The 27,188-nt window shown below is 39.3% G+C and overlaps 1 protein-coding gene across 6 annotated transcripts in view; it reads right to left on the reverse strand.

Annotated features, from left to right (window-relative positions):
- Nucleotides 1–27,188, reverse strand: part of SLC9A9 (solute carrier family 9 member A9) — a 685,705-nt gene that overhangs the window by 583,726 nt on the left and 74,791 nt on the right. For 4 of the 6 annotated variants that reach the window (XM_068546052.1, XM_068546048.1, XM_068546051.1 and 1 more), the window contains one exon: nt 3,001–3,083. The exons of the other annotated variants lie outside the window; for them this stretch is intronic. The gene's annotated coding sequence lies outside the window, so the exon portion shown is untranslated. The remainder of the gene's footprint in view (nt 1–3,000; nt 3,084–27,188) is intronic. 6 annotated transcript variants of the gene reach the window in all.

Consider the following 27,188-nt stretch of genomic DNA (forward strand, 5'->3'; position numbering starts at 1 on the left):
GTAACTGTGAAGAAGGGGTCCCAAGGAGACCTGGGGTCAAATGAGAAGCCCACAGTATGAAGGAGCCTGACAACTGGGGGAAGTGACAAGGTCCATGGACATTCTGACCTTGACACTTACAGACTGTGGGCAAAGTACTTACTCTCTCTGAGCCACAGTTTCCTTACCTGTCTATCTATCTCATAGAGGTGGCATGAGGATTGCACAAGCTAGTACCCCTCAAGTTGTTAGAACGCACGACCTTGCACATGATATGTATTCAATAAAAGCTAGTTGTTATAAGCATCAGTTGCACACACTGCCCTGAACACCAGGTGAGACCATCCTCACTCCCATAATTGATGCAACAGGACCCCAGTCACTAAGGGGCCAAGAGACACTGAGGCAGATGTGGCAAGTGGTCAAATGAAGTGCGATACTGTAAGCAGGTCCAGCAAGGATGAAATGACACGTCTCTAGAGCAAACTCATAAAGCATATCCCCCAGATTTACATCAACCAAAGAAGGAAGTGATGAAATAGCACAGTGTAATTGCTCTTTTAAACTGTATGAGATAGAGACAACATCGGCTGACAAATCAAGTATTTTCTACCATAAGAGGCATGGAAGAATGTAGAATAAAATGGGACCAGTTATTAAAAAAATAAATACGTAAAGGAAGTTCCTTTTTATGAACATCTGAGCCATAGACGTGAACTGAAATCTTGTTATAAGGTTCTCTGGCCTTGTTTTGTAGGAAGGTAATTTAATTTTATGCACATTTGATTCACATTCATCAATTCACTGGTCCACACCTGTCTGTGGAAGTGTTAAAGACTGCCAGCATTCATTGATCAGTAGTTCCTCTGTCGATTATAATGATTTTAAAAAATAAATTTTATAGGCTTTTCTGATTCTAAACATAATAAAATTTGACATTTAAACAAAGTATAATGAAGAAAATTTAAATCACTAGTTATCCCACCAACCACAATTAACCACAGGTAACATTGTAATGATTTACTCCAATTTTAAATTTATGCATATGTATTTTTAATTATAATCATACGCTATCTAAAGTTTTGTATTTTGTTCTTTTACTTAGCAATTTCCCAGAGGTAAAAATTTGTTTGGAAATCATGGTAATACCTATATAATATTCCATCATGTGAGTAGACAAACAGGTATTAAACTTTTCCCCTATTGTTGGACATTTAGATTGTTCCCGATTTTTTATTATGATTAATAATGCTATAATAAGCTCCTTTTACCTAAATCAGTAAGTATGCATATTCTGGATTTATAGTTGAAACTACTAAATCTTAAAATGATATGAACTTCACAAAATTTACATTCTTTTTTCCAAATTTTTTCCCCCAAATATTGTCTAAATATACATGACCTCAAGCAGTATATGAGAGTGCCCTTATCAACTAGCCAATGATGAACTGTATCCTTTCTTTAAAAAAAACTCTTCATAATTCATTGGTCTTTTTTTTTCTAGTCATCCATCCATTAATTCATTCCTTCAAAAAAAATTTAGTGAGGGTCCGCTCTGTGCTAAGCACTGTTCTGAGTGATAGCGATAAACAAAGTTCCTGCTCTCACAGAGGGCAAGGGTGTGAATAAGGTCAGAAATGCATCCACAACCACATGGCATGAGGCTTTCTGTGCCATGGCGTGTAAGGCCTTTGGATTTCACTTTTAAATGTAAGGAAAGCCATAAAGAAAATTCAGGTAGAGCAATGACATGATCTTGTTTACATTTTTAAAGGATCATTCTACTGTTGGTAGTGAACAGCACATAGGCAGACAAGAGAGGCATCCATTAGCCTAAATTGCTATGCTTTTGGGCCAGGAAATTGGTAAGCGGTTTGTACAGGGGAGGTGGGGTACAGGTGGTGAGAGGTGGACTCTAGATTATTATTTGTAAAAGTGTTTTTTTTTACATAATTATGTAATGAAGCAGCATCTGGACCTATGGCTCTACCAGTTAATGCCGGACCTCCTCCTCCAGCTCTCAGAAACAGCTTCATGTGCCAGGTTCACCATGGTGAAGGGCTCCAGTTACCTTCCAGGTCACCCACGTCATTGAGGTTGGAGGTGATAAGAAAAAGAAATGCAATTTCCAGTCTTTCCCTGCTCTCCCCCACTTAAGACCATCTTTCTTTCCCATTTGTCAGCTCTGCTGACATGAGGCCAGCACCAGATGCAGAAACAACTGCTGTACATTGATTTCTCAACTGGTTCCCACAGTTGTGTAAGGTCCAATCCTTGAAAAAAATCCCTGACTCTCATCACTCATAATGGTTCTGCTTCATTGACAGAACCCTGACTGGTAAAATGTCTCTACATTTATTCAATTTTTTCTTTACACCTCTCAGTAAAATATTGTAGTTTTCATCATGTATGCTTTACACATTTCTTGATAGGCTTATTCTTAGCTATTTTATGTCTTTTGTTGACATTGAGAATGGGATCTTTTGTTTCCATATCGTGTCTTCTAATAGGTAAACTTAGAGAAATTAATGTTTTGTATATTTTATATGATATCTGGGCACTGTAGCAAACTCTTATCAGTTCTAGAAGTTTTTTCAGTACTCTTTACACCACTTAGGAAAGGAGAAAGTACTGGAAGTACTATAACTATGCCCTTAACCCTTGGGCATATTTCAGCCTGTTCCAGGATAACTCCTTTATGTTCCTTTTCCATTCTCCCTTCTTTTTCACCCTGGCAGGAAGTGTTTCTCCCTCCTTCATTCTTCAGCAAAAATCTCAAGCTTTTTTCAGTTGTTCTTTGGAAAATGGTGTTTATAAACTCTCCCATGATATTCCCCTGCTGAGAAATAAAAAGCAACTACCCTCCAGACTCCCGATTTCTCCCAGTTTTACCCAGACCTTGGAATGGATTATCCAGTTCAGCCCACATTAAAAAGCCCTTAGTGTTTCTTTTCAGCCAGTGATAATCAGATCAAATTGCAGACTTGAAATGTAAATGACCCTGAATCTGAATGAACTCACCCCTGGTGAAATTTCAGCCCCACAGAAAATTGGGTCTGCTTCAGTCGGAAGATCCAGTACTGAGCCGAAAGAAGACAAGAAGGCTAAAAAAGGGGACAAAGGTTAAATAAGCAAATCATAAACACTTAAGAAAAAGAATAATTTTCCTCAGTCCATGAGCCTATTAAAAATTCAGTTCTTAATGACTGGAACACAACAGCACTGCTTACATAAAAAGGGCTATTCTTCATCCACAGCTCCTCTTAGCTGAATCACTGAATCACACAACACAAATCATACTTTAAAATGTTGTAAGTTAAAAAAAAAAAAAAAAGAATAAATGGTTTTGCTGAATGAAAGTACTGTGCTTCCTTTAAAAGAGATGGAAGCAAAAACCTTTCTATTCACTGGGACCATGGGCCAAATCAGGCCCAATACTTTTTATTGTATGGGTTGCAGGCTAGAAATGGTTTTTCTTTTATATTTGTAAATTGTTTAAAAAGAAAAAAATCAAATGAAGAATAATATTTTATGACATATGAAAATTATATGAAATTCAAATTTCAATGTTATTAAAAGATAAACTGATTCATATTAAAAATTTTAAGAGTTTATTCGAGCAAAAATTGATTCAAATGGGGCACTGCCAAACCAGAAGTGGTAAGAACAGCTCTGCTGACAGGAGCTCAGGAAAGACTTTTATAGAAAAAAACGTGGAAGCAAAGAAAGGAAATTATTGATGGGTACAGCTTAAAGCCTAGTTGGCTGTTTGCGATTGGTTGGCCTTAGGTTTCAATTTCGTACATTTGTGGTATTCTAAGGCTTAGATTTGGGTTTGCTTGTGTAGGCAGTCACAGCATTAGGGCTACCTCAGCCTGATGGCTTCCTTGCTTAATTAATTTAACAGTGTTCATAATACAATTTCATTGGAACACAGCCACACTCATTTACTTACATGTTGTCTATGGCTAGTTTCACGTTACAACCGGAGTTGAGTTGTTGCAACAGAGTATGGCCTAAAATGCTTACTATCTGGTCCTTTACAGACAAAGTTTGCTGACCCCTGGCTAGACTAGTTTCAAAACCTTGGCACTATTGATATTTTGGACCACTCCCTAACCACCCTTCCATCCCTTGTGAAAAAACATCTCCAGACATTGCCAAATGTCCCCCGCAGGGCAAAAATCCCTCCTGGTTGAGAACTGTCACAGGCCAAGCCCACTGGGGACTGAGGTGGGGGGAGTAAGATGGAATCTAGGTGATAAAATCTTACACCTAAGTTATGGATTAGCATCCCCAGCACAGAACCACTGTGCCCCATACCCCAACTTGGCAGACCATGTGCAGAAGCGCTGCCCACAACACTGCAGTTCAAGGCGGCAACTGCATACTGTGTGCAGAGATGCTGTGCCCAACACTGCAGTCTGGAGCGCTGTGAGCAACATGACTGCAAAGACCCGTAGGAACTCCATCCATCCCTCCCTCCGCAGCAGAGAACCCTGTAAAGAAGCCCTGCCAACATGTACTCTAGGGAACACGTACTCTAGAGTCAAGCTTGCACCTCTCCATTCTTTGATCAAAGGATAAAGCTTTCCTTTGCTTCTGAATGGAGCTTGATCTCATTCTATTTACTTGATTGACACTGGGCAGAAGAACGCTTCTTGGGGGCCCACTCAGACTCAGGCAGGTCGGTAACAGAACCACTGCTGTAAATGACGAAAACACCACCCCAGTAATTTTCACAAGGCTATAAGGATGATTCAGGTTGTTAAAGACAAAAAGGAGGAAGGGAAGGGAAGGGAAAGAAAAAGGAAAATGTTACCTTATCTCTTGCTGAGTTTTTTAAATACTATTTTTAACTTTAAAACTCCCCAAGCAAAAAATGTATAATAGTGTTTAAAAATACAACTCACGTGGACTCTAGGTATGCAGAGATTGTAAAGTTACTTCTGGTTCTCAAGACATCAGCCTTCCTCTTAGCAGCCCCATTAATATAATGTAGCACCTCCTACTTGCAAAGACTTCTTACATGTTAATTTTCTGATAAACTTTCAGTTGTATGGGGAAGTTGCTACGCATTTATTTTGCTACAGGCCCTGGGCCTTATTTCTTTGGGTTCCAGAAAGTTCTATTAGGAAAGAGAATTTCCCCAGTCCCTTCAGTGAGAATTCACTCTGTGGAGAGTCTTTTCCCTCAGAATTCTTTTTGGTTTAACTTTGTTGAAACTTTCCTGACTTCAGCTAACCCTTGCTGTGACCTCAAAGACCAGCTTCCCACCTGTCTCTTGGGGTCCCTGATTGAGTTTAGCCTGGCATTTCTGGAAATTGTGCAGTGGGCTCAGTAGCAGCCTGTTTCCCTGAGGACTAAGAGCCTCCTGAAGGAGAACGCATGCTGAGAGAAGTAGATGCCAGACACAGGGGGCTTAGCCAGGAACACCTGAAGGGAGAGAAGACTGTGAACACAGTGAGTCGTCTGCCATGCACATTTGTCTCTGGGTCCGGTCCCCACTTGACTGGGACTCATGTCCCTAAAATAAACCTGGAAGAGCTACCACCCTAAACCATCATAAGACACTGGGCACTTGTCTATCTAAATAACAAATTTTGACACCTAAAAAAGGTTAAATTTTCTATTTTAATTTTCAAAAAGCTAAAAACATAATTCTTATACCAATATAGTGAGCATGTGTCAAATAATTTTTTAATTCCGTAATGAAGGATCTAACATCTGTTTTGAAAAGCTGGTTCAAAATAGAACATGAGAAACTAATACAATAGATCCTCATTACTCGCAGATTCCATATTTGCAGATTTGTCTACTCACTAAAATTTATTTGTAATTCCAAAATCAAGCCTTGCAGCACTTTCGTGGTCATCTGTGGAGTGTTCAAGGACACACAGAGGTCATGTGCAGAGAGGCAAAAAATTTGAGTCTCCCAACATATAAGCTCCTGGCCAAGGTCAAACAAGTGCATGCTCTGACTTCTTGTTTCAGCTCTCATATTGTAAACAAGTGTCCTTTTTGAGGTCTATTTATTGCCACTTTTTTTGCATTTTTCTTGGTGATTTTACTGTTCAAAATAAGTCCCACATGCAGTGTTGGGAGTCTATCTATTGCTTCTAAGCTCAAGAAAGCTGTGATATGCCTCACAGAGAAACTCTGTGTGTTACATAAGCTTCGTTCAAGCACGAATTATGGTGCTGCTGGCTGTGAGCTCAATGTTAATCAATCAACAGCATATACCAAATAAGTTGCCCTTTAAGCAGAAACACATATAAATCAAGGTTAGATATTGATTAAAATGTGACCAGAAGCTTGAAGGAACCTAACCCTGTACTCCCTCTAGGAGCAATGGTTCAGTATTCACTAATTCAGCGTTCAGAGTGACCTTATAGAACGTAACTACCACAAACAATGAACATCAATTGTATATATATTCAGAGAAAAGAAAAGAATGCTGGAATAAATTTCAAAGTTAGATTTTAGAAAATGGTCAGTGACTACTAGGACAATAAAACTTTTGTACTAGACAGAAATCATTGGCAGTTTATCAATCTTTTGTAAGTTAACATCCAACTTTACATAGTCTAAGACTTAATCAATAGGAAATAGAAAGTCGAACAAAGTTATAGTCCCCTGGAGCACCAGTTGCCCCTTAATCAGGCTTGGTAGGCAATGCTCTAGAGTTCAGGGTTCCTCAGCCTTGGCACTACTGACACTTTGGGATGCATAATTTGGATAACTGTCATGGGGGGGTTATTCTGTGGTCTGTATGATGTTCTGCAGAATCTCTGCCTCTTCCCACTGGACACCAGTAGCACCTACCCTCCCAGTCATAACAATTAAAAGTGTTTCCAGATATTGCCAAATGACCCTGGGGGACAAAATTGCCCATGGTTGAGAATCACAAGTCTAGTACGATTTTGAAAAAAGCACACAGTTACCTGTTGCTTTTTCTTCTGTTTTAGATTTTTTTTCTTAATACATTCATAAAAAGAGGGAGAAAGATGTACTTTTCCCGCCGTAACACACAGCTTTGAAACTTTAAAACATGTACCATAATTTGTAGTCATGTCTATAATGCTTCACTAGTTATATTCTGTCTCACCCATGGTGGTAAATGAAGCACAGTGCCAGGAACACAGAAGACATTCAATAAACATTTCCAGTAGGAAGTCATGAAGTTTGAAGGTTCCAGGATCTAAGCCTGGTGTGAAGTATAGTATTTGGGGATGGAGAGGACAGGTACCTTAGGAGAGACAGTCTTACTGAAGCTGAATTATAGTTGCCCATAGGAGGTATCTGCCTGCCATCTCCCAGAAGCACTGGAGGGCTGCAATCTGAAAGGGATGAGACCCTGAATGAGCAGGAAAGGAGAGATCTAGTGGAAATTTAACTCCATTTATAGAACAAGCTGCTAAGGCCTGGGGGATTAGGTGATACTGACATCAGCCAGTGATACTGTCCCAAGGATGGCTCTATGAAAGTCATACGGTCTTCCAGAGATCAGAATTTGGAGATAGAATGGGTACAATTCTTGGCTCCTCCACTGATTAACTGAACCTCTTAGAGCTTGATTTCTCCATCTATAGAATGGAAATAATAATAGTGCTGTTATGAACTGAAATGTTGTCTTCCAAAATTCATATATTGAAACCCTAATGCCCAGTGTGATTGTATTAGAAGATGGGGCCTTTGGGAGATAATTAGGTTAGATGAGGTTGTAAGGGTGGGGCCCTCATAATGGGATTAGTGCCCTTATAAGAAGAGATACCAGAGAACATGCTCATTCTCCCTATCCAAGTGCACCAAAGAAAGGCCATGTGAGGACACAGGGAGAAGGTGGCTGTCTGCAACCCAAGGAGAGAGCTCTCATCAAACATCAACCCTGATGGCACCTTGATTTTGTACTTACAGCCTCCAGAACTGTGAGAAATAAATTTTTGTTTAAGCCACCCAGTTTATTGTATTTTGTTATGCCAGTCTGAGTTAAAACAAGTATCAACCTCATAGCATTACTGTAGGGATTAAAAGAGAAATATATGCACATTTCCTAGCACAGTGTCTAAGAATTCTCTACATCTTAGCAAATGGCAAATATAAGAACTCTCTACAGTTTAACCAAAAAAGACAGAACCTGAAATGACAGTGGATAGAGGCTGACTTGGAATTGCCCCCTATACACAGTATTCCTTTCCTGTTTGGCATCCAATGGTGCATTTATAGCAGCAAAAGTTGATATTCTTACTAATTTATTTTGAAATTAGAACTGTGAAGCAATACCAGTCCCCAATATGCAGTTTGATTATTTTTATAGCTATCAATTTCTATAACTACCAAAAATGTATCAGGCCCAATCTATAATAATAGATAAATAATAATCCAGTGTTGCCTTTTTGAAGGGATGCTGCATGTTGTATTCCATTTATGCCACACCTAATAGAGCACCCAATAGAGCCATATATTATGTGACTTGACAGTTCATCTATGTGCAGAAAGTGAGAAGTTGGGGCCTCTGCACAAATAATGTAAAGCTTAGTCTGAGACTAAACTTGGTAAGTTCTGTGTCAAATAGTTGTGTGGTCTGGACACAGCAGGATATGAATTAATGATCCAGTGTGAACACCATACTTTAATAATAGGGACATTTTCCACTTTCTTTCACAGTGGTTTATCTCACTGTCAACATCTGATAAGTATTTATAAACCTTATTTATGTCACCTTCTCTTTCTACTCTCAGGTCCTTTAAGTATAATGACCAACTCCTTCCATGTTTCTGTGAAAATGGCCAGAAAATAATTCAGAAAACAGACATTATTTTTGGCTATGCTTAGAACTTCAGTCAATAAAGAACAGGCCAAAGCCAAAATGAAGGGTAATTTTGAAAGGACAAAGTAGAGCATTATATGAAATATTCCAGATACTTTGGAGATTTCCCTGACAAGTTTCTAAGAAGACACTTTGTCCCAATAAATACGTTATTTGGGTAAGTGTATGGAAAAAAAGTTTGTTTATAACATTTGGATAGTAAACATTTCTGATTGAGAACATTTGTTTTAAACATCTTGGCCATTTATACAAAATGGCCTTTTGTTTGGGAGAATTGAGGAACGATAATAATTTTTGCAAAAGTTTTCCACTGTTGCTTAAATGAAAACGTGTTTATAGAAGTGCAGCAGCTGAGTGTAGCCCTAAGGTCTGGATAAAATGGAGGTCAGCTGAACCGGGGTACCAGGTCCCCTCGCTCATAAACTCAAAACAGCTGTGCTGGCAGTGCTGGATGGGCAGAGGATTAGAGTCATGGGCATGATCTTGGCCTCCTGCCCCAGTCCTCTTCCAGAGCTAAATCACAGGGCTTATAAGTGACCTTTTGAAGTACTCTCCCTGTGGCCGTGGAAAGATGTACAGGTATAAAGAGAAGGGTTAGTGCCCTAAGCCAATCCCTGAAAGCAACTTAGTCAATGAAGCATGTAGGAATTTTACCCTGTAGCCTCAGATGTGCAAGAATGTCATTTTCTTTATTCAAATCATAATTCAATCTCCGTCTTGATTGGTCAGAGCTGTTGGGAAATTCAATCTCAGGATTATTAGGTCCACTCACCAGGGTCATGGGAAAGTCCTGGGGATCTTACACAGAGAAGAACATTTCAAAGGGTGAGAAGCAGCCAGGAGTTTGGTCCCTCTTTGTTATGTGCGTTAGCAAAGCCCACATGTCCTTTGAGGTCAGGGGCACTGCTCCTCTTTGGGAGAAGGCAGGAGACTCTGATGCAAGCCATTGTCTGACATCTAGTAGGTCTCAGGTCCCTGGGACCTCTGACCCCTTCTCAGCCTGAGGAAATTGTTTTCCTTTCTTATGCTGCTTCTGAACTATTCTTGGGACACTCTCCTTCCTACCTTACCTCTCTCACGGGGGTTCTCTAAGTGTGATTTTGAGAGTAGCAGCAGCAGTACTGGGGGAGCTTGTGAGAAATGGAAATCGTCAGAATCTCGATGTAGACAACCAGAAGGAAGTGTTTTAACAAATCCTCCACGTGACTCTGATTTGAGGCTACATTTTGAGAAAGACTGACCTAGCACAATGCATTCAATTAACTCAAAGTTTTGAAAGCAAGAACTTAGGTAATTTCTGTTTTTAGCCTTCAATATAGCACCCCACTCCAACCCAAGGCCACAGAAGGAAGAGGCCTGGCTATGATCAAAAAATAAACACTCAACATAACACATAAGTGTCTTGCACAGCAAAGGATCTGAATAGACATTTTTCCAAAGAAGACATACAGATGGCCAACAGACATATGAAAAGACGTTCATCATCACTAATCATCAGGGAAATACTAATCAAAGCCACAATAAGACATCACCTCACACCTATTAGAATGGCTATTATTAAAAAGACAAAAGGTAACAAGTGTTGGCAAGGAGGTGGAGAAAAGGGAACACTTGTGCACTGTTGGTGGGAATGTAAATTGGTGCAGCCGCTGTGGAAAACAGTATGGAGGTTCCTCAAAAAATTAGAAATAGAACTACGATATGATCCAGCAATTCCACTTCTGGGTATTTATCCAAAGAAAATTGAAAACACTAACTCAAAGAAATATATGCATCCCCATATTCACTGCAGCATTACTTACAATAGCCAAGATGTGGAAACAAACTAACTGTTCCTCTGTCATGGATGAATGGATAAAGAAAATGTGGTATATATAAAAGAGATAGTATTCAAGCATAAAAGAGAATAAAATCTTACCCTGAAGGCATTATACTAAGTGAAATAAGTCAGGCAGAGAAAGACAAATACTGTGTGATCTCAATTAGATGTAGAATCTAAAAACAAGTGAGCTCATAGATATAGATTTCAGATTGGTGATTACCAGAGGTGGGGCATGGGAGGTGGGCAAAATTGGTGAAGGGAGTTAAAAGGTACAAACTTTAGTTATAAAGTAAAAAAGTCACGGGTATGTAACACAAAATATGGTGACCATAGTTTGATATATCACATTACATATTTGAAAGTTGCTAAGAGAGTAGATCTTAAAAGTTCTCATCACAGGGAAAAAAACCCTCTGTAACAATGTATGGTAAAGGATGGTAACTAGGCTTATTGTGGTGATCATTTCCCAATACATACAGACATTGAATCATGCTGTACATCTGAAACTAATATATTATATTTCAATTATATCTCAATTAAATAAATAAATAGGTACTCAATAAACTTTTAGAGAATAAAAAACAAAAACATAAGCACCCCTCTGATTTTTCTGAAATTGGAAAACAAAAACATAAATGAATATCTCAGTAAATATTTTAATAAATTATCTGGCCACAAGGATTAACTTTAACGATAATAGATTTCTGAGCAAGCAAGTTCCAGGAACAATGAGATGTGGTACAGTTGGGGTGATCTGGGGTCAGGAATGAGTCTAGGAAAGTGAGATAATAGATGAAGGAAAGGTGCTACATCAACTATGGGGAAGAAAAATGTCATTTTCCTGGACCAGCATGAAATTCTAGAGAAGTTGGTCACCAAAACCTTTATTTCCAAAAGTGAGGCCTCAGGATAGCTCTACAGTGGTGATCATAAAAAGGCAGTGACTTGCACTGCTCAAAAACAAAGTGCAAAGCATAAGAAGCCCTGACTGTCCTGAGGCTGTAACAGACAAATTTCCACTCTTCCCTTTCTGCATGTGAGTGCAGTTGTACCTGCATATGTGGCCACTTAGCTATGGGCTACTGAGTCCCAGGCCTCCTTGCATCCAGGTGTGACAACGGAGTGTGAACAGAAATGATGTGCGTCACTCCAGGCCTGGGCCTTATACATAGCCTCCTTCCCACTTTTCCCTTCTGTGAACTGGAACAGGTTGCTGCTTGTGATCTACCTTTGACCGTGCAAATGAGGGCGACAACCTACAGTGGAAGCCAGAGGGAAGGAAGCTGGGTCCCTGAATATCCCTGAATAGCCATGTGGTGCATAGCAGCTCAGCAACCCACCCTGGACCACTAGATAAGCGAAATAATTTTCTTTAATCCCCTAGCTTATTGGCTTCTTCGTTATAGCAACTTAGATTTTCATGTAACTAATAGAAAAATCAAGGTCCCATGTGAAAAATCAAGGCAATGCTTAGAATTCATTGAAGCCCAATAACACCAAAGCCCACACAGCAGGTGCTTCATAAATAGTTACTAAATGAACAAGTGTGGCACCATGAGGAGCTGTTAGGGCAAGAGATGCCAACTGTCTCATAAAATAATCTGCCTGAAAGTAAATCTAAGTGGTGGGTTGCCATCTACAGTGAGAAGAACAAACAGCACACAGATAGCAACAATGGGTTAAAATCAAATGGGAATCTTTGTGTGTACAATGTAGAAATGACTGCTAATTATACAGCAGTCATTTAAGTGACTTGCAGAGAGTAATCAGAGTCACTGTCATTTTCCAAAACAAAAGATTTACACACGCACAGACACATACAGACAGGTAAATTCTTCTTTTAACAAGTTTGATGAGACATCAAGATTGCTATTCTGTTCATGGTCCATAAAAAAATGAAAATCCATTGCTACAATATGCAGATTGAATACAAAGTAGCTTTTTACGTACTCTGTAAAGGCAGTTTTTGGTAGTATATGGCATATAACTCCAACTCCATTTGCTGAACCTTTTGAGGGCCTACTATGTTAGAAGTATTGCAAAGAAAAATTCAAAGATACCAACAAAAACATTAATAAAGATATCAGAGAGAGAGAATGTTATATAAAACAGAGGTTTACATTCCTAAGAAATGGCAATTAAGGAGTGCCTGAACCATTCTGGCTATGTCGAAACTTTCTGTGGTGTCTGTGATTAATGCCTATCACAGAAGTTGTTCCGACACTTAAATAAAATAACATACATAAGGTACACGGTGAATTAAATGAGCTCCAGAAAATGCTAGTTCCTTTCTTCATACCCTGTAATATAGTATTTATTTATTTATTTATTTATTTATTTATTTTTGGCTGCGTTGGGTCTTTGTTGCTGTGCACAGGCTTTCTCTAGTTCCGGCGAGCGGGGGCTACTCTGTTGCAGTGCAGACTTCTCATTGCGGTGGCTTCTCGAGCACGGGCTCTAGGCACGTGGGCTTCAGTAGTTGTGGCACACGGGCTCAGTTGTTGTGGCTCGCAGGCTCTAGAACACAGGCTCAGTAGCTGTGGTGCACGGGCTTAGTTGCTCCACGGCATGTGGGATCTTCCCGGACCAGGGCTCGAACCTGTGTCCCCTGCGTTGGCAGGCGGATTCTTAACCACTGCACCACCAGCGAAGTCCCATATCCTATAATATAGTATCTTAAAAACTTGAAATAATTTTGTAAATGTTTCATTGCTGATGTGTTCTAGAGCCATAAAAATAGTTTTACCTATCTCAAGCCCAACATATATGCTTATGTTAACACACACGCTCCATCCAGAGCAAGCAAAGAGTAATGCATTTTGCAAACCAAAGGATAATTGGCTATGATGGATATCAGGGTTTTCTGATGTAAGCCAGAAAACTCCACTCTGGTTATTTATGCTGACAGCTGATTTACTGGAAGGAAATCTAGTAGCTTAAGGATCCACAGAAAGCTAAAAAATGATTGCTCATTTACATTTTTGCCTAATCATGGGGACAGCTGTTATAATGTCACTGTTGGCATGGCCACCTTGGGACACAAGATATGTCCTTAAATAATCTTCAGTGGTTTCCTTGACTACTTCCTAGTGCCAGAGCCAGTTTCTGTACCAGCCCAGAGCTGCTGGGCCCTCATGCTCTCAGGCCTGAGCCACTTGCCTGGCTTCCTAGACACATAGCTCCAGAGATGGAGCATGCTGTTTCTACGGTGCTAAACCTTTGCTGCAAACATCATCACATCTCCTATTACCATCCACCTTATCAGTCTCCTCTGAGATGGGATTAGGTGTTGTATGTCCAAAGCAGCTCCAGGGCCGGTCCAATCTGTCCACACATACTGAGCCTTCCCCAGAGCTGCCCCTGAGGGCAGGTGATCACAACCGAAAAGTGCAGGAGATTAAACACCCAAATGAGGAGGACTTTGATCTACAGGAGATGCAAGATAGGAAGAAGCTGACAGGTAATTCTTCCTCTTCTGTGCCGCTGCTGGGCTGTTCTGAGACAGACCTCCGTGCACATACTGTGGTCATGTCTCACATAACTGAGCTACCAATGGCGTCTTCTTGAAAAGCTGTGGCCAGATCTGTAATGCATCACTTTGTATTTTCTTTCCCTCCTGCTCTGCTTCACTTCCCTTTTCCTTCTCACTTTTGTTTCCCTGGCAGACAAAAAAACTTGGCATCTAGGGTTTTCTTCCAGGCCCTTTTATTGAGGGAACCAGTGTTACATCAGTGTCACAACCTTAACTTTCAGATTTCCAGGCTGGAGCAGTCAGTTGGTTGATATTGGGCTACAATGCTCATGTCCCACGCCAGCGAGCTGGGAAAAGGCACCTCTGCCTCACCTATGATGCTGTGGTGAGAGGTGGGGTCCTGCTTCTCATCTATTTGGAATTAACCCCAAACAGGAAAAGTGTTTGGATTCTGAACAGTCACAGAGGTGACACATTTCCCCTCTGAACGAGCTTGGCCTTTGGAGCTCCCTCCCCTCCCCTGGGTTTCTCCATGTGGGGTGTCTTCCCTCTATGCAGCATCACCCCAAGGTATCTCCTCCACTTTCACCTCCTGACCCTGCCAAATCAGTTTTCACCTGTTCTAGACTCTCTGCTTCTGATATGCTTGTTGTTCCCATTTTCCCCATTAGACCAAATATTCCATATTGACCCATTCTTACTAGCTTCCCTCATTCCCAAATTCAGAATTCATTTCTCCTTTGCATTTCACAGTCCACAGGCCAACCAGCCAGCTCTCACACCTAGCCCTGGCATTGGTCCCTTGTCTCGGTTAGCATTCCAGTTCTTTGCTGCCTGAAAAGTAAGAGTAGATGGTTTCAGGTATAAATAGAAAATGCTGGACATCTTACATCTTTCAGGACAGAGGAAGATTAAGCCAGATTCAGCAAGGATCCAATTCTTTGGATTTGAACAAGGTGACCAGACATCTCAGCCTTGTTTTTAAAAGAAGTCTCTGGGGAAAAGTCTTGGACTGCTTTCAAAGGGGACTTGCTGATAACTGTAGATGCACTAGACTATAGTGTCTATGTAGTCATCTATATTGCTGCCCAGTTTGGTGAAAATATACACTGTGTGTAATTGTTTAAAAACATCATTCATTCATGCAAACAGAAGTGGTAATGTTCTCTTTAGCCAGTCCTAACCTGCTCTGATTAGCAGGTTCTCACTTTCAAATACTTCTGGGGATTTCCAAGGTATGCTAATGAACTGCATCTTTCTCTCATGACCACAGATGCTGTGTATGGTTATGCAGGTCTGTAATGTATAGGGGAACCACACATAAAGGGGAATCATTCCCACTGCGGACATCATAGAGTTATTACAACACTTTTTCTGGCAGATAGACGTAAAGTGTTTTGTTTTAACAAACTAAGGTATCAAGAGTTTAGCTAAGCTACTCCATAGTATTGCTGCCTCAGCATCCGTTTTGTTCAGCCAAGCAGCCTGCAGTAACCTTAAATGGACACTAGCCCTGTCACACAAGTACATGCCCCAGATAGCAGCCAGTAGAATCAGAAGCAAAAGTCAGTTCCCGAGGGGCTTCCCTGGTGGCGCAGTGGTTAAGAATCTGCCTGCCAGTGCAGGAGACACGGGTTCGAGCCCTGGTCTGGGAGGATCCCACACGCCGCGGAGCAGCTAAGCCTGTGAGCCACAACTACTGAGCCTGTGCGTCTGGAGCCTGTGCTCTGCAACGGGAGAGGCCGCGACAGTGAGAGGCCCGCGCACCGCGATGAAGAGTGGCCCCCGCTCTCCGAAACTGGAGAAAGCCCTCGCACAGAAACGAAGACCCAACACAGCCAAAAATAAATAAATAAATAAAATAAAAAGTCAGTTCCCGATAAGACTTCCCCAACAGCCCACGTGATCAAGCCCCCTGCCTCCCAGTGTCTGCTTGCCTTATGCACCCCTTAGATAAGACCCTCATGGACTCACCAAAACACAGCTCTTTTGGTTTGAATTGGTCAATCTGTCCCTTACTTGGGAGCCCCAAAGCACCCCACCAGTGCTTAATAAAGGCATGTGCCCAAGGTCCTGTCTCTTTCTCTCTGACTTGACCTCCCCATGTGGCCCCTTGAGATGTCCTGGGCACTTCCTCCAGTACCTATGAGTAATAACTTCTCTATTTCAGTTTCTCTTGGGTCTGTTGTTGAACTGCAGCTCATCATCCAGAACCCTGGGCTGCACTTAACAAATGTTCATTTGTTTACGTAAGTATATTAGATCAATTTCCTGGCAAAGGTAAGTAAGGGGTACTGAAGAATGGGCACCTTCTTCTAATTTTTACAAGGGTGCCGTAAGAGCTAGTGGCAGCTCTTCTTTTTCCCCATACAATTTCTTTGGGTTGGTTTAGACATTCTCTTTAGAAAAAAATTGTTCCAGCAGGGGTCTCTCTCCGCACATGGTACAAAAAATTCTTAGATGTTGGAATGGAATATTTTCATTTTGCTTACCAATCTTACAATGTAAATGGATGTGGTTGCAAAATATATCAAAACTCTTTTCTTACACTATTAGAAAACCATTGAAAATAATATAGTAGAATTTATTCTACTATATTATAATATAGTATATTATAAATATGTAATATAGTGTTCCATATCATGATTTGGATGATTAAGCAGGTATGTTCACTATGTGATAATTCATCAAGCAATGCATTTACAATATGATTTTTAGGTAGTTTTCTGTATATTATACTTCACAAAAAGTTTTATTTTTTTAAGATATAATCCATAATTTGACTTATATTTGCATATTCCCCTCACTTTTTTGTTTCATTTCTTAAGTATCTAGAATATTAGAAATGGGCTATTTTACTTATTCATTTCATTGAATTTTATACATATTTTATAAATTATGATGCTTGGTGTATGTGTTGGTAGAAAAATATGGAAAAATTAAAACATAGCTGTAATATTAAAAAGAAAAATGCCACTTGTTTGAGAGTATTATCCAGGAAAAAGCTTTGCATTGGTGTTTGAATCACAGACTTTGACAAAGAGGCATTATCACTGTTGGCATCCAAGCTCTTGGGAAGGATCCCAAAGACCAGATGGATATTTGCCCTGTGATATGCTCTGGGGCTCGGTCTGTACTTCTGGTGGGAACAGGTCAGAAGGGGTCAATGGCTACTGAAAACGTGGACCTTCCTGAAGAGTTTTGTTCATCTCTGGGGTCAACCAGTTGACTTTTTCTGAGCAGAAGAGAAATGGCCACAAACCACCCCTTGCCAAGTTAGCAAATGACACCTAAAATACAGTGCTTGAGAGAAATACTTGGCATTAAAATAGAAAACAGCAAAAATTAAAATCCTATTTAAATTCTTGAGTACAGATTTATGCAAAGCACCCAGACTGCTGGTTTTATTTCTATGTTTTAATCTCAAGCTTTTGTTATTTTTCTTTCGCTTTATTTCTTTATGACTGCACCTATCACATCTTTCCCTGTCTCTATTTTCATTCCTTCTTTAACCTCTCATTTCTCAAAATCTTCTCTTAATTCTAAAAAAATGTAACAACATTTTAGTGGCATCTTTTCATAAAGTAGATATTTTCCATTTACAAAAATTAATATTGGTCCATTAGAAACTTCAATCTGTCTGAGCACTAATAAAACAAAAAATATTAAGTGAAAATGTTTTATTCCAAATGGCATTGCCACTTACTTTTTAATAATATTAGAGTAATTACCTTAATTCTCTCTTGGAAGAAAACATCCATTAAGATACTTTAATGAAGGAAATATATATTTGTAATGGACCAAATGGCAACATGCCCTTGTCTGAAGCAATCACACTGTCCAATAAAGGAAGATCCACATTTAAATGTGGTGCCTCTGAACACCAAGTTATTACAAGAATTCCTAGTCAGAAGGATGCTATGCCAAAAGCACTCCATAAATTGGTTTACCCTTTCTTACTATCTTGTGGCCTCATTCTAAATATTTCTTTATTAGTAATGGTAGTGTGCTGGATAGTTCCAACAATATAGACCTTAATATCCTATGCTTATCTCTGGGCTATTCAAATCAATAAATATTACAAATCCTTCATTGGAAACACTTTTTCACCATTTTATCTTTACCATTTTATGTTTCTTCCTGCCTTCCTATTTCTTATGTGAGCCACGTCTCTGCCCTCTGTTTTTTTTTTTTATTTATTTTATTTATTTACTTTTGGCTGAGTTGGGTCTTTGTTGCTGTGCACGGGCTTTCTCTAGTTGTGGCGAGCGGGGGCTACTCTTTGTTGCAGTGCGCGGGTTTCTCATTGTGGTGGCTTCTCTTGTTGTGGAGCACGGGCTCTAGGTGCGCGGGCTGCAGTAGTTGTGGCATGCAGGCTCAGTAGTTGTGGCTCACGGGCTCTAGAGCACAGGCTCAGTAGTTGTGGCCCACGGGCTTAGTTGCTCCGTGGCATGTGGGATCTTCCCCGACCAGGGATCGAACCTGTGTCCCCTGCATTGGCAAGCGGATTCTCAACCCCTGTGCCACCAGGGAAGCCCCTCTGCCCTCTGTTTTGCTTATTGTTTCCTTTCTCTCTTGTTTGTTCAGCATCTGTACAATCATTTCTCTTTGCTCTGCTCCTTGCTTCAGCCTCATGTTCATTTCAGCCTCCACATTTTTTCCTTCACAAACCTCTTTGATTCCAGTTGACAGTTTAAGGGTTTTTTTTCTTTTACTTTCCAGAGGCTCCTGTTGCCATAGTGATACTTGATGAAGACCATGACTGCTTCCATTGGCACTCTGGTTGCTATAACAATGCCAGTTAGCCGAGAATTCTGTGGAAACTTGTGAGAAGGATGCTAGCTTACACCTTTGTGTGGGACAGCCTGCCAGGAAATGTTTCTTAGTTAATGGTTGTTTGTAGCAGTAAAACTCGAGGCCATAAACTTAAGGGCGGCCCATTCAGGAACTGAAAAACCAAGACACCAATGTTTATATCTTCACACCCTGAAAAATTTCTCTCCTTTCCCTGTCTTTGTTTGTCCTCCCTTCCTATTCTAATTATTCTTGATATTAAAAACATACCTGCTATGGACTGAACTGTGCCCCCACAAAATTCATAAAATTGAATCCCAGTCCTCAGTGTGACTGTATTTGGAGACAGGGATTTCAGGAAGTAACTAAGGTTAAATGAGGTTGTAAGGGTGAGGCCCTGATCCAATAGGATTGGTAGCCCTATAAGAAGAGGAAGAGAAAGAGATCCTTCATCTCTCTTTCTACCATGTGAGGACACAGCTAGAAGGCAGCTGTCTGCAATCCAGGAAGAGAGTCCTCACCAGGAACTGAATTTACCTGCACCTTGTTCTTGGACTTCCCAACTTCCAGAACTGTGAAAAATTAATTTCTGTTGTTTAAGCCACCCAGTCTATGGTATTTGTTATGGTGGCCTGAGCTGACTTATACAATACTTTAATATTAACATTTATAGATCTTGTTAAGTGCTTTTGCTTTCAGAGACATCAATTTCTGGAAATATACCCAAATAAGAAGTTATAGACTATCGCAATGTACATTATCAATATTTCATTCTTGAATACTAGAAGAACAAGAAGAAAAAGATGACAACATTTATTGCCATTTTTGTGATCCTTTTTGTTATTGTTAACAACTTTCTTATTCTCAAGAAAATATAAAGAAATGTGTAATTATCTTTGCCTTTATACACACTATAACTCACAAAAAGCTGGACAAAGTATTTCTTTTATTTTGTTGCAATTGTGTCACCTCCCTAGGCTGTAAAGCTAAGCAGCTTACAAACATTCACACTGGTCTTCTCATTTGTGCCAACTCGTGTGGAGTAAGGAAGCAACTATAGCATCAAAGCTTACTCAAAGCCTCCTCAGGACTGATGTCAAAAGAGCTAAAACTGCTTTAAAAAAAATAAGGTCCATAAAAAAATATCTTTCTAGTGACAGGTGTTCCAGTACACAAAATGCCAGAAGAATGTCAAAAACTGACCATACACAACCAGAAGGGAAGAAGAAAACCCTGGCACATTACAAAGTGTGTTAGTAAAGGACATCAAAACAGAAATTTTGCTAATAAAGAGGTTATGGAGCAGCTAATTCATTGGCTGCTACATTTGCTTCTACCAAAGGATGAGGCACTATCATGTTGAAAAAAGCAGTGTCAATATGTTGTATTATCAATGCATAATTTTACAGAAAATTCTGGAGTGTAAATACTCTGAAATTGTTTGAGAATTCTTAGGGATTTCAAGGAAAATAAAGGTGCTGCTTGTAGAATGATACGGAAAGTAGTTTCTAATTATAATTGTTTTACTTGTGCTATAAAACCAGCTGATTTTTTTTCTATTATAATGATTGAACAAGAGCCTCTGTGTTAGTATCATTAATAATGCTAACAATAACTTCCTATAATGTGCCAGCACTATACAAAGTGATTCACATCTATGGTCTCTACTTCCCACTACAAACTTGAAAGATGAGAAACTAACAGATGGGGAAACAGGTTCTCAGAAGTAAGGTAACTTGTCTAACTTGGCCACATTTGCATTATTTCCCTTTCAGGCTCAAGAATTTAAACTGATAGTACAGTCCAAAGCATGATCAACCCAAGGAGCATACCACAAACCCTAAGGCTGGCCCTATATTCAGTTGCATAAATTCTGGAATCACAATAACTGAATCAAATTAGTTGAACAATTGCTACAAATGCATATTACCTTTAATTCAACTTGTTGGTTTATTTCTAGGACTATCTGAATATTAATCCCAAGCAGTTTTCTCACCACTCCATCTTGATGAGCCAGGTATGATGTGGCTTGAAAAAAGCAAATGAAATTTATGAAAACTTGAGTGATTTCAGACTAGGTTTAATTATTCAAGAGAACTTCAAACCTGAAAATGTAGAGACTTTGATTTCCAAGCTGCTGCAGCTTTGAGTGACTGAGTCACTGTGTGTGTGTGTAGAAAGAGAAAAAAAGAACAAGTGAGCCAGAATGAGAGCAGACTGACTCAAGAGGAATCATGTTTGTTGCTACATTTTGTAATTTGTCATTGTCATTTTATGAGTGATAGATTAGAAATTATTGCAATATATAACTATAACCAATTTTAGGACATCTGCATATTGCTAATTGACATATAATATAAATAAATTGCCCTTCTGAGTGTTGTGATTTTGCACATACTTTTGTCCCTGGAAACCCCAGAATATGAATGATTCCATATAATATCTGGGCTTTTCAGACCAAACCTTTCATGTTTCTAAAGGGGAAAAATCCCATCAATAAAATGTTCTCCAAAGAACTGTCTTTTCTTTGAAAATGCTCATATCATACTCCACATATTTCTAAGAGGTGCTCCCACTGAAAGGAGGAGAGATTGGAATTTTAGGGATAGCATGGAGGAGGGCCAGACTAACCCAGCAGGCAATGAAGCAAAGGCCTGTGGACTTCTGGGCTGTTTAATACCTGATGACTCAATGGTCCCTCAGCTCCCAACTCCTTTCATGTGCTAAGCCCAGGTAGTGGTGTCTTCCTAGTTCTAAAGTCTTGGGTCATCCAGAGTGCATCCTTCAGGTTAGTGTTTAGAATATAGTCTACATGGAATGAGAAGCAATGACTCTCCTTTATTGATCCCTAAAAATTAGCAAATCAGTAAGTAATGTGGATATGGCGTGGTAAGAAAAGGACTGAGTGAAGAATCAAGAGACCTGCCATCTCATCCAAGCCTAAATAACTTTATTTCTGGGCCTCAATTTTTTTTCTAAAAAAACACTTCTGGGGTGTTATAGAGGAGAAACAGCTGATGTACTATAGTGGTTTTCAGCTGGGATATGCAACAGAAGAGTCCTTTGTTAACATACAGAATTATATGTTAACATTTAGAATCATAACCCTGGCCCCAGTCACAGGGTTATGATTCAGTAGCTTTGCATCTGTGCATTTGACAAGAGCTTCAGGTGCTTTTTTTTTTTTTTAATTATTAGCACCTTTAATTATTATTTATTTACTTATTTATTTGTCTGTGTTGGGTCTTCGCTTCTGTGCGAGGGCTTCCTCCAGTCGCGGCAAGCGGGGGCCACTCCCCATCGCGGTGCGCGGGCCTCCCACCATCGCGGCCCGCCCCGCCCCCCCCGCCCCCCCCGCCCCCCCGGCTGCGGAGCACAGGCTCCAGACACGCAGGCCCAGCATTTGTGGCTCACGGGCCCAGCCGCTCCGCGGCATGAGGGATCCTCCCAGACCAGGGGTCGAACCCATGTCCCCTGCATCAGCAGACAGACTCTCAACCACTGTGCCACCAGGGAAGCCCCAGGTGCTTTTGATGTAGTCAGGTCTGTGAACATGTTTTGGAGAACAACCCCTACAATAAAGATGATGTTGAGTTTCAAGCGTTGTTTATTCAACGCATTCTTCAACAGAGGCAGATGGCAAAACGACAAAACACAATTAAATAAAAGCAATTTTCTGATGACCAAAGAGTACAGTTTGAGTACACAGTTCTCTGAGGTTCATGTTTGATCTTATGTTAAAATATAAAACATCAAGAGGGATTCAAAAATAGGTAACTCCCTATTGTGAGTTTCCCTTTATTTTAAAGGGAGGTGGGTCCCAAACAATCGCACTGATAGGCACACAGAGAGAGTCCAGAAGCATGTGCAAAAGTGTCTTTTCCTTTGGTTCAAGTTGATTATTCCAGTCCCTACAGAGTTCACAGAGGGACGGAGATTCAGAATTGGCTTCTTCACTCTTATTTTCTGTAGGTCCTTAAAAACCTGAAGTCTAACTTTTAAACTGTCAAGGCATCCGCATGTGGTCATTCCTCTGAGGTTGGACATTGGAGGATGGCCAAGAAGCTCCTCCCCTTTTGATTTTCTCTTTCCTGTCCTTCTCCTTTTTCCCACTCCTTGGTCATTTTAGCTCTTGGTTTGCCTCACCCTCCTTTTTTAAAAACAACTTTATTGAAATATAATTTACAAACCATAAAGTTCAAAGCATATACTTCTATGGTTTTTAGTACACTCACAGGCTGTGCAACCAACAGAAAATCAATTTTAGGGCATATTCATCCCTCCCTCCAAAAACCCACACTCCTTAGTGGTCACTACCTGGGGCCCCTTTCCCTCAGGCCATGACAACCATTAATTTATTTTTTGTCTCTATAGATTTGCCTATTCTGGACATTGCATACAAATGGGATCATGTAATACTGGCTTCACTTTCTTTTACAGAGTCCACCCTCTTCTACCTTTGGTTTAGCCTCTTGTGTTAGATTTTTCTTAGGCTAGACAGGGATAGGGATAGGAAGAGACTCTAATCCTATATTACGAGGTACCTGCGAGGTAATCACACTACACTGTTAAAATCTTTTTAGCAGCTCTTTCAGTCAGCTTTACTAAAAGGCCTTCTCTATTATTCTCACCTTTGGAAGTGACTGGATCTGATGAGGAAAATGGAGGCATAGGGGAAAAAAATAAAACCTCTGTACAACTATATTTCTTAATTAATAAACATTTTTTAGAGCAGTTTTAGGTTCACAGCAAAATTGAATGGAAAGTACAGAGAGTTCTCACATACTTCCTATTCCCACACATGTACAACTACCCCCATTATCGACATACCCTACTAGAGTGGTGCATTTTTTACAAATGATGAACCTACATTGACATATATTATCACTCAAAGTCTGTAGTTTAAGTTTCACTTGCGGTGGTGTACATTCTATGGGTTTTGACAAATGTATAATAGCATCTATCCACCATTGTAGTATCATACAGAATCATTACACTATCCTAAAAATCCTCTGTGCTCTGCCTATTCATTCCTCCCCTCTACCCCCAATCCCTGGCAATCACTGATCTTTTACTGTTTCCATAGTTTTGCCTTTTTCAGAGTGTCATATAGTTGGAATCATACAGTATGTAGCCTTTCAGTTTGCCTTCTTTCATTTACTAATATGCATTTAAGGTTCTTCCATGTCTTTCTATGGCTTAATAGCTTATTTCTTTTTAGCACTGAATAATATCGTGTTGTCTGGATGTACCACAGTTCATCCATTCACTTACTGAAGGATATCCTAGTTTCTTGCAAGTTTTGGCAATTATGAATAAAGCTGTTTTAAACGTCTATAAGCAGGTTTTTGCATGGACGTAAGTTTTCAATAAATACCGAGGAGCATGATTGCTGGATCATATGGCAAGAGCGTGTTTAGTTTTGTAAGAAACTGCCAAACTGTCTTCCAAAGTGTCTCTACCATTTTGCATTCCCACCAACAATGAACGAGTTCCTATTGCTCCACATCCTCACCAGGATTTGGTGTTGTCCGTGTTTTAGATTTTGGCCTTTATAATAGGTGTGTAGTGGTATCTCATTGTTGTTTTAATTTGCAATTCCCTAATGACATATCATACAGAACATACTTTCATATGCTTATTTGTCATCTGTATATCTTCTTTGGTGAAGTGACTGTTCAAATATTTTGCCCATTTTTAATTGGGTTGTTTGTGTTTTCACTGTTGAATTTTAAGAGTTCTTTGTATATTTTGGATAACAGTCTGATATCAGATATGTCCTTTGCAAATATTTTTTCCCAGTCTGTGGCTTGTCTCCTCATTTCTTGACATTGTCTTTCACAGGGCAGAAGTCTTAATTTTAATGAAGACCAGATTATCAATTACTTTTTTCATGGATAGTACCCATGGTGTTATATCTAAAAAGTCATCACCATACCCAAAGTCACCTAGGTTTTTTCCTAGGTTATTTCCTATGAGTTTTACAGCTTTTTGCTTTACATTTGTGTCTCTGATCAATTTTGAATTGATTTTTGTGAAGGGTGGTCTGTGTGTAGATTCATGGTTTTTGCATGTGGTGTCCATTTTTTCTAGCACCATTTGTTGAAGCGACTGTCTTTGCTCCATTGTGTTGCCTTTGCTCTTTTGTTAAAGATCAGTTGACTATATGTATGGGGGTCTATTTCTGGGCTCTCTTTTCTGTTCTATTGATTTTTCTATCTTTCACCAATACCACACTGTTTTGATTACTTTTTCTTTATAATAAGTTTTGAAGTCGGGTAGTACAGTCCTCTGACTTTGTTCTTGTCCTTCAATACTGACTTGGCCATTCTGGGGTTTTTGCCTCTCTATGTAAACTTTAGAATCAGTTTGCTGACATTTACAAAATAACTTGCTGAGCTTTTGTTTGGGATTGCGTAGATTCTCTGTAGATCAAGTTGGGTAGAACTAACATCTTGACAATATTGAGTCTTCCTTTCCATGGACTTGGAGTATCTCTCCATTTACCTATTTGATATATTTCTTCAGATTTTTGTACTTTTCTTTGTATAGGTCTTGTACATATTTTGTTAGATTTATACCTAAGTATTTAAATCTTGGGGGTGCTACTGTAAATGGTAATATGTTTTTATTTCAAATTCCACCTGTTCATTGCTGGTATATAGGAAATTGACTGACTTTTATATGTTAACTCTTTATCCTGCAACCTTTCTATTTTACTTATCAGTTCCAGGAGATACTTGATGATTCATTTGGTTTTCCTACATAGATAATCATATCATCTGTAAATAAAGACCGTATTATTTCTTCCTTCCCAATTTATATACGTTTAATTTCCTTTTCTTTCCTTGTTACTTTAGCTAGTACTTCCAGTACGATGTTGAAAAGCAGTGGTGAGAGGGGGACCTCCTTGACTTGTTATTGGTCTTAGCAAGAACACTTCAAGTTTCTGATCATTAAGTACAATGTTAGCTGTAGGTAGATAGTAGATATGCTTTATCAAGTTGAGGAAGTTCCCTCTACTCTTCATATGCTCTGAGTTTTTATCATGAATGTGTATTGGATTTTGTCAGATGCATTTCCTGCATCTATTGATATGAGCGTGTGATTTTTTCTTCTTTAGCCTGTTGATGTAATAGATTACATTCATTGATTTTCAAATGTTGAACCAGCTTTGCATACCTGAGGTAAATCCTACTTGGCCATGGTGTATATTTCTTTTTAAACATTGTTGAATTTGACTTGTTAATATTTTGTTGAGGATTTTTTTCATGTATATTCATGATAGATATTGGTCTGTAGTTTTCTTTTCTTGTACTGCCTTTGTCTGGTTGTAGAATTAGGGTAAGGGTGGCCTCATGGAATAAGTTAGGAAATATTCCCTCTGCTTCTATCTTTTGGAAGAGATTGTAAAGAATTGGTGTACTTTCTTCCTTAAATCCTTGGTAGAATTCACCAGTAAACCCATCTGAGCTTGATACTTTCTATTTTTGAAAGTTATTAATTACTGACTCAATTTATTGAATAGATATAGGCCTATTCAGATTAACAATTTATTCTTATGTTAGTTTTCAGAGATTGGGTCTTTCAAAGAATCAGTCATTTCATCCAGGTTATCAAATGTATGGGCCTAGAAGTGTTCATAATATTCATTTATTATCTTTTAATGTGCCTGGGATCTGTAGTCATGTTCACTCTTTCTCTTCTGATATTAATAATTTGTGTCTTCTCTCTTTCTTCCTTAATTAGCCTGGCTAAGGGCTTATCAATTTTATTGATCTTTTCGAAGAACTAGCTTTTAGGTTTTGTTGATTTTCTCTACTGGTTTCTTATTTTCAATTTCATTGATTTCCACTCTAATTTTTATTATTTCTTTTCTTCTGCTTCTTTTGGGCTTAATTTTATCTTTTTTTTTTTTTTTCTACTTTCCTAAAGTGAAAGCTTGGAGGATTGATTTTAGATATTACTTCTTTTCTAGCATATGCATTAATGCTGTAAATTTCCCTCTAAGCACTGCTTTTGCTGCATCCCACAAGTTTTCAGAAGTTGTGTTTTCATTTCATTTCGTTCAAAATATTTTTAAATTTCTCTTGAGATTACTTCTTTGGCCTATGTGCTATTTAGAAGTATTTTGGTCGTTTCCAAGTACTGGGGCAGGGTGGGGGTGGGGGTCCAGCTATCTTTTTGTTATTGATTCCTATATCACTTAATTCCATTGTGGTCTAAGAGTAGACACTGTATAGATTACATTCTTTTAATTTTGTTAGGTATGTTTTAAGGCCCAAAATGTG

This window comes from Eschrichtius robustus, chromosome 6 (assembly GCF_028021215.1).
Source record: "Eschrichtius robustus isolate mEscRob2 chromosome 6, mEscRob2.pri, whole genome shotgun sequence".
Classification (NCBI taxonomy): domain Eukaryota; kingdom Metazoa; phylum Chordata; class Mammalia; order Artiodactyla; family Eschrichtiidae; genus Eschrichtius; species Eschrichtius robustus.